The sequence below is a fragment of the Amblyomma americanum genome, chromosome 7, assembly GCF_052857255.1.
Source record: "Amblyomma americanum isolate KBUSLIRL-KWMA chromosome 7, ASM5285725v1, whole genome shotgun sequence".
NCBI lineage: Eukaryota > Metazoa > Arthropoda > Arachnida > Ixodida > Ixodidae > Amblyomma > Amblyomma americanum.
The window spans coordinates 64,950,794-64,958,603 of NC_135503.1; positions in this window are offsets into that span (position 1 = coordinate 64,950,794).

Genomic DNA, 7,810 nt, shown 5'->3' on the forward strand with positions numbered 1-7,810 from the left:
CCTCAAAATTAATGTTCTAGCGCCTTCTTAGTAATTAGCATGTTCTCAGGTGTTGGAAGCCGAAGCACGATAACCTTAGCTTCTAAGTGTGAAGTTTATGCGCCCTAGCCTAGAGAGGACATTGTCATGTATTTTCCCTAGAAACCAGTAAGCAACGTGTACCACCACCGTCTAAAAAAACAAGAACAGGCAAGCTGAAAGGCTAATCTAAAGAAATAAAAAGCATTAGCTGCTGGAGAGGAAACAGACCTGAGATTTCTTGAAAGTTCGAAGAGGTCTCGTCGCATCTCGAGATAGATAGACAGATAAATTTAATGAAACGAAGGCAAAGTGGTCGGCCGGAAAGATTGATATCTGCCCTGCTACTCACTTGGTATTAAATTTCAACTGCGGTAGTGTTCTGCTTCCTTCAAATTGTTAACCTTTTTTGGCTCTTATGGTTTAAATTACATCGCTCGCGGGTTACATTGCGCTGACAACGGCGTTTTCCATGACGCTGCTCCATCAGCTTGTGACATCTACTTTTACAGCGAAATACATTGTTCGATCACTAATTCTGGAGAGACCCTTCAAGTAACAATAAGCATTCGTTCACCATTCCACGACTCACTAAACCTCCTTTGGAATAAACCACCACCCACTCGCCCAGCTTTAATTATGTGCATTCACTTTCACTGCGTTCGAGGCGGTATTGATATCGTGCCGCTTTCTCGCGATGCTCTCATAAGTGTACCGCAGTGCCCGTGCAACTGGGGCCGATCAGACGGAAGCTACGTGCAGTACGCAGTACAAAGTACGCGAACAGGCTTTACCAGTTCAATATCAGTCTCGCCCCTTCAACCCCCCCCCCCCTCCCCTCTCTCCTCCCGCGCACATTTGTCCCTTCGTTTCAGGGACTAATTGATCGGCACAAGCGACAGAAGTATTCAGCGACTCCTATCTATTCGAATCACCTCCCATCCGCCCATCGACGCCCATTTAGGGCAAGAATTTGTCTAGTCTCCTTCACTCAATGTAGTGCCACTCTAGAGGCTGGTTTTTGTGAACAATGGGGAAAGTGGTCTTTCAAAATTGACTGGAGTACAGTCGAGCCCACATGTAACGATCCCGCTTATAACACTGGTTTTGTAACGAGAAACACGACGTTACCTTCGCGATTCACATTACGGATACAGCGCCAGATCTTGGACAGAACGAACGCCAGCTGACACAAAATTCGGTTGCAGCTAAACACGCAGACAGTCAGGAACTCGCCTGTCGGAGCACGCTACATGGTCTTCACCATGCGCCTGCACGAACATGAATCCCGCTTTCGAGCGAAGAAAGTGAAAAGGGCGCGTTACGCAAAGAAAAGAAAAAAATAAAGAGAGTCCGTGGTGCTCAACAACGCCTCGGCTTCTGTGCAATTAACTGTGGTGCTTGGCCGCTTCGGGAACTGACCTCGTGGCAGAGAAGGAGCGGCACGCTCGTGGGTTGCCAGCGATACTACCTGTCTTCCCCTTAAAACGCGGCACCCTGCGAACCGCTTTATCGTGGGGCCATAAGAAAATATCTTATCGCGCCTGAACAGAAGTACGGAAAGAGAAGCGATTTTACCCTGCGCCGTAGCGCGTTCCTCATTTTCGTCAGATATTGCTTGCATCGCGTGCAATGATGACCGATTCTTTAAGCTACAGATTAAACGTAATACAAGCTGAAAAAGCTCGAGCGCCTACGAAGTGAAATTTGCACACTTGTATGGCTTCCAACCATAAGTAGATGGGTCTTTGAGCCTCGTTGGCACAAGTGCTGCATGCAATCTTGCACCAAAGGCCCATACCTCTTTCTGCGCTGGGTCTGGTGTGAGCTCAACAAGTGCCGCTGCGCATTATTTCACCCCAAAACTGGGTCCAGCTAAGGCGAAAGCTTCGATGGTGTGGACAGCCGCCGCTGCCGGTGCACCCGCAAGCAGTGTCGGCGTGATCTGCGAAAGTTTGTCACCAACTGGCGCTCCTCTAATACGGCGTCCTCGCAAACCCTAAGCGTTGTAGACGTAGATATGACCATACTGTTTTAAGTTGCAGATCTGGCGTGTGGACGATGTGCGCCCCATAATAAAAACGGCCGTTCATTGCGGGACGCACTATGCCTAACGCATGGTGTCGGTAGCCCTGTTGACTGGGATCCGCGAAAACATGTAAACCGGCACCAATACTTGGCAACGCCGATGCCCACTCGTGGATACCGCGTAGACAGCGCACCACGAAAGCCCGCCTTCCGGCTGTGATCCGTATTATGACTAGGCAAATTAGTGCGAACATCCGGATATAACGAGCTAACAGTGTTTGATGGCCATATATGAATCTCCTTGCAGCGCAAGCGCAGAGATATTAAGCAGTTTTATTGGAAGGTTTCGTAGGATATTACACACCACTGTGTATGCAGTGCAGTGATAAAGGCTTGGCAGATATAGTTACCCCATTTATGCGAATGAAAAATGAAAATTTAAAATTGAAGATTCCATAGCGCTGGATGCCATGGTGCAGTAACGGTCTCGCTCTCGGTGGACACCCAAACGGCGCCTTCAAAGAAGAGAAGAAAGCGGTAGGAATAAACGAAAGTGAAAAAGAGCGTTCTGTGGTAAAGTGTTCATGAGCAATTTCGACCAACTCGAATTCTGGAACGTGCGCTGACACCGTACAGCACATGAGTGCCATATCTGTTCGGCCTCTATCGAACCCGCGTCCTGGGGCTCAGCAGCCGAACTTCCTAAGCTGTGAGCCACCAAAAGACTTATTTTTGTTTCCAACTATGCCAGAGTTTTCATGCCACATACCCGACTTGTGTGGCCTCGGTGCTCTACGCGTGTGCGTGCATGCGTCGCGTTGAGCACGTTACAACGATTTCTTTTCTGTTATCATAAACTCTACTACGAGTGCGAGAATGTGTCCATATTATTCGCCTCTTTTCCTCCATCCAGTTTCGCCATTGGCTCATAGCCAAGATACCGGCTGGAACCTGCCGCTCTGCGAGTTGGAGCAGAATATGAATGCAGTTGTATTAATAGTACACCGTCCTCGCTTGCGTGTTGTGGCGATCTGTCTTCTCGTGCTTCAATGTCGGCGCGGAATTCTTGTTCATCATTAATTCTGTCTGTGAGAAATTAAAGGGAAAATTTTTTGTCACACTTTCTAAGAAACTCTGAAAGCACGAAGGCCTACTTTTGAAGTCTATGGCGTATAAGAGGTATACAGGATGTTCTAACAGATAAACTCTGCATAAAAGTGGTACGTGCTTTAATTAGGCGGAGACGAAGTAAGGGGCTAATCGTTGCTCTCTGTCTCCCCATCTAAAATCATTTTGTCATCCTTTTAAAACGGCGTTTAACATGCATATTTATCTGAAAACTCTTGAAGCGGTCGTACCGGTCCTTTATTGCATTCACTTGAATTCTCGGGGCAAGCCCTTCTGCTAAGACAACTGCCTCCAAATTTACAGCTCGATCGGTACAATTACCCATTCTATGAGGTGGCTATGGACACAAAACTCCCCGAATGTACACACCCAGTGCGTATAGCGTTTCTGTTGTCAACGTAGTAGAAACGGGTGGGGTTGTCGTGCTGCTTCCGATTTGTAGATAAACTGCTATTTTTATAATAACGTCTCACGAGTATGCATATTCCCTCTCATTTTTCCCCGTATAAGAATCGCTACCCCGTGCCAAATTGTCAGCATCATGACGTCAAATCGCTGGTCAGCGCGCTTAACACGCTGAGAGCACGGCGGTTGGAGTTGGGCCAGCATTCACTTTATTTTTTTTTTTGCAATATTTTTTTTAGCGCATTGACGTCACACCTTTGCAGCCAAGGTTACCATATGTCCTCAACACTGCGTTAATGATACCTTGTCGGATTTATGCTCAAAAAGCCCCGTCAAACGCAGTTTAGGACGTTCATGTTATCGAGGAAAAAAGCTTCATAAATGCTACGCCTGACACAGTTAGCCTCCATGTGTATGGAGGGAAAGCTTACCCAGTGATATCACATGCGAGCGACTGACCCTCATCCTCACTTTCTGCATGGCCCATATGCGCCAAACATGCAGACTCGAAATGCTCCTTTATTTCATAGGAAAGGGTCACATTGTTACGAAGACCAAAAAGGGGGCAGTGGCGCGGGACAGAGCGCTCGCGCTAGGCCCGCATGTTATCATCTGTTATCATGTCGTCCTGTTCCTTGGCTTCCCACCTCGTATCAATATGTCGTAAAAATGGAGGACGAAAGTAAATATCAGGCAGGAATAAATTTGCTTCTCGTAGATGCCTCCCCCCCCCACACCAAAAAAAAAGAGCACGAAATTTCAGCCAAGTTCGTTGTATAATTCTGACTTCGCCTCCGACAGTGTGTGGCCGATTTCCACCAAGAGGCATGTCGTGTTTCTTGGCATTCATCTGCGCATGTCATTTCCTGTATGCCGTAACAATAAGCCAACAATTTACCTCATCGACTATATTTAGACTAAAAAAAAGAAGCAAGAAAGTGTGTGCCAGCCCAATCAACTTACCACAGTTGCAAATTGAAACTCCTAATAATTGCAGAAATGCTGTGAAAAAAAAACAAAAGAAACAACAAAAAACAGCTATATTTCATGACCCTCAAGCAACTCAACGCTTTTCTGAATTCTTTAAGCCATAAAAAAATTCCCTCAGCGCATGCAGCCATTCGCGAAATACTACATTTTTTTCGTCCTTCTGCGCAAGAAATGTTTTATCTCGGTGTAAAATGAGCACACGAGGGCCGACTATCTGGATCGTGTCGTCCGTTCTTCACTGGAGAGGCGTGATATCTAAGCCCGTTTTTCTTCTTTAGTTTCCTCTATCTGCACATTATTTTTAGACCCTCGAAACATCCATGGCGCGTGGTCGTCGTACTACTCGGCCCCTGCACAATATCGAAGAGAAATCTTATCTCGTCCGGTCACCGGCGCCCACATTGCTCCTACCAAGAACCAGAGACAACTGGACGAGTATGAGAACTTCGTACATACAGGCACGCTCGTGCTGAAGGGAGTGGCCTGAAGCCCCCTGTCCCCCATTTTCATGAAAGTGGTCTTGTTGGGCACGTCGCACAGACAACCTCCACTCGAAACAAAAAAAAAATTATCTTCAAATCCCCTTAAAAAAGTTCGTGGCTACGTTCCTGTATAGGACACTTCGCGTAACTTACCTCGGAGTATTAAACACCAGTGCTACATATCCTAAGAACGAAATAGCAGCTGTATTTCTGCCGGTGATCCGGGGCCTTTCGAAGCACGCTCTTTTTCACTTCTTCAGGGAATTAATAGTCAGGGTAATTTCAATGAGTTTTCATTCGCAAGAATCCTGTCAGCGTGTTCTTTAACAATTTCGAAAATTGTACTGAAGGCCGAAAATCGTCACCACTACACTATAAACCAACGGAAAAGCCTCAAGGATGGGCTCAAGAATCCAGGAGTCATAGCTGTACTGGGGTGTACTGAATATACTGGGCGTGGCACCATGCTTTTTATTCCTCTCGTCATAAGTCCGTAATTAGCCACACTGCTACACCCGACGGTGTTGCTTATATGCGTATGGAGCGCGTGCTTAATGCCTGGCAACGTCCACAGTAGAACTAAGTTTTCTGCAAACCTTGCGGTTTGGAATTTATCTGGAAACCTTTTCCTGAGATTTTAAGGATAGCTTGAGGAAATTAAAAGTCGATCAGTCTAGCCGAGCATGCGAAAAACTGTGCAACGTAACTATCTCCGGGTGCACCTGCTGGCAGCCAGTTATGCTGCTTTAACTTTATCCTCTACAAGTGGAGAAAAATACATTCACACGTTCCTTCATGTAAGCTTAACGAGTTTAATAGTTAGCGTTACATATGCAATTTATATATGTGTTGACTTAGTGCAGTTTCGGGAAACAAACGCACTTTCTTATACCATATGTATCCTATTTTATTCTGTACAAAGACAAATAATACTTTGACTTTGTAAAATGCATATAGAGGTCTATTCACATTTATCTTTCTTCTCATTGATTTATTTGGTTTATTATGCGCATAAGCAGGCATTTTCCTCTATTTTTCATCTTAACTTATTGTGTTCTTGAGTTTTATTGCAAATGGCTCATACATGTATGTTTAGTATGTACTGTACCTACAATTTCGCTGTTTTGACTTAGCTGTATTGTATTACAGGTATGGATGTATTTAATTACAAGCGTTCGCAGTGAAATTCTGTATGTAATTGCCGCTGCTGTTTAGGATGGGATGGATTCGTCAGGCGGGGAACCGCCTTTAGCCGCCTCCCCAAGGACATTTTTTTTTAAATTTTTGTCCGTAATAAAGACTACTACTTTCATTACTCGAAATCAGCTGAATAACTGACAGAAAAGACACATATGTCTGTAAAGGGTCTAAAAACAAGTGGATTGGCTTGACAAAAATTACGTCGGAAGCTCGCCTGACACCATTTCCAAATAAAGAACAAGAATTATTGGGCGCAGGAGCTTGACGAGAGGTGTGACGCTGTTTTGTAGGACGTTTCTAGCCTAGTGTCTTGGATTTCTTTGTGGTAGGCCACCATGGGCGCATTTTGCTTTGGCCATTTCATTCCAACGCATGTGTAAAATTCTGCCGTTTCGCTCTTTTAGAAGTAGAAATTTCTTCTACCTTTACTACTGCACCTATATCTTATGTCCGTTTTATCCATTTTCTGTGACTTAAACAGAAGCACAGGGTTCGCTTATTCTCAGTGCTGAATTTTATTAGCCGAAATAGGTGTTTACCTGAACTGCATTTGCTCCCATCTTTTCTTTCTTGCGAAAGCTTATCATATGGTTACTCAGAATAAAAAAAAAACATAGCCTCCAAAATTAAGGAAAAATGTCCCTCCCTACCTTCCGACTTGTGTAGCTGATACTGGCCACATGTTTAGCAGACCTACAGAAGCTGATTTTAGTCCTATATATGGAACAAGAACTCTAGTATTATCGATACCAGAAAATACAGGGCAAACACATTAGACATAAGGCCTGCCATAATGCGTATACACTACCAAATAACATTTCATTGATCTATCAGGATCAATTGAGGGTAACAGAGTGAATAGCAAGAAAAGGCAAGCGTAGCAGGGGTCGGCAGAAGGCTAGGTGGGCGGATGAAACTAGGAAGTTGGCAGGCATAGGGCGGGCGCAGCTGGCAAAGGACAGGGTTAATTGAAGTGGCATGGGACAGGCATTTGCCCTGCAGTGGGTGCAGTCAGGCTGATGATGGTGCTGCTGATGATGATCTATCAAGAAATTAAGAATACTCAAAAATAAAAACTATGGGGAAGCTTAATACACACCGAGAGTGGAATACAATACCATCAGATTTCACATTTGTCGCCGTTTCTTTTGCAGCATCTGTGTGTCTGTGTCAGTCTCTTTGCAAATTTGGGTCCATCGACCGCTATATTCGGTCAGCTAGCTGCACTAACAGGTATCCGCTCTGCTGTGTCGCTGCTTACATTTGTATATATCATTTTTTTTCAATTTTGATTTCGAATATATATCTAGGTTGTTGTCTAGAAACTAAGTTACTCACAAATACGCGGGCAGGTTGTAATGAGGTCACAAGGTCTCGAGATCTCTTTCGACCAATCAGTAAAATAACTGCCACCTGCCACGGCGGGCAGGTAGTGAACACGTTTCAAAGTCACGTGACCGCTGTTGGCCAATCAAGGCGACCCATCAGGACAGGTTGTGATGACGCTACAAGTTTACGTCACCTCTCTCGACCAATAAGCCAAATTCGTACACCGGACA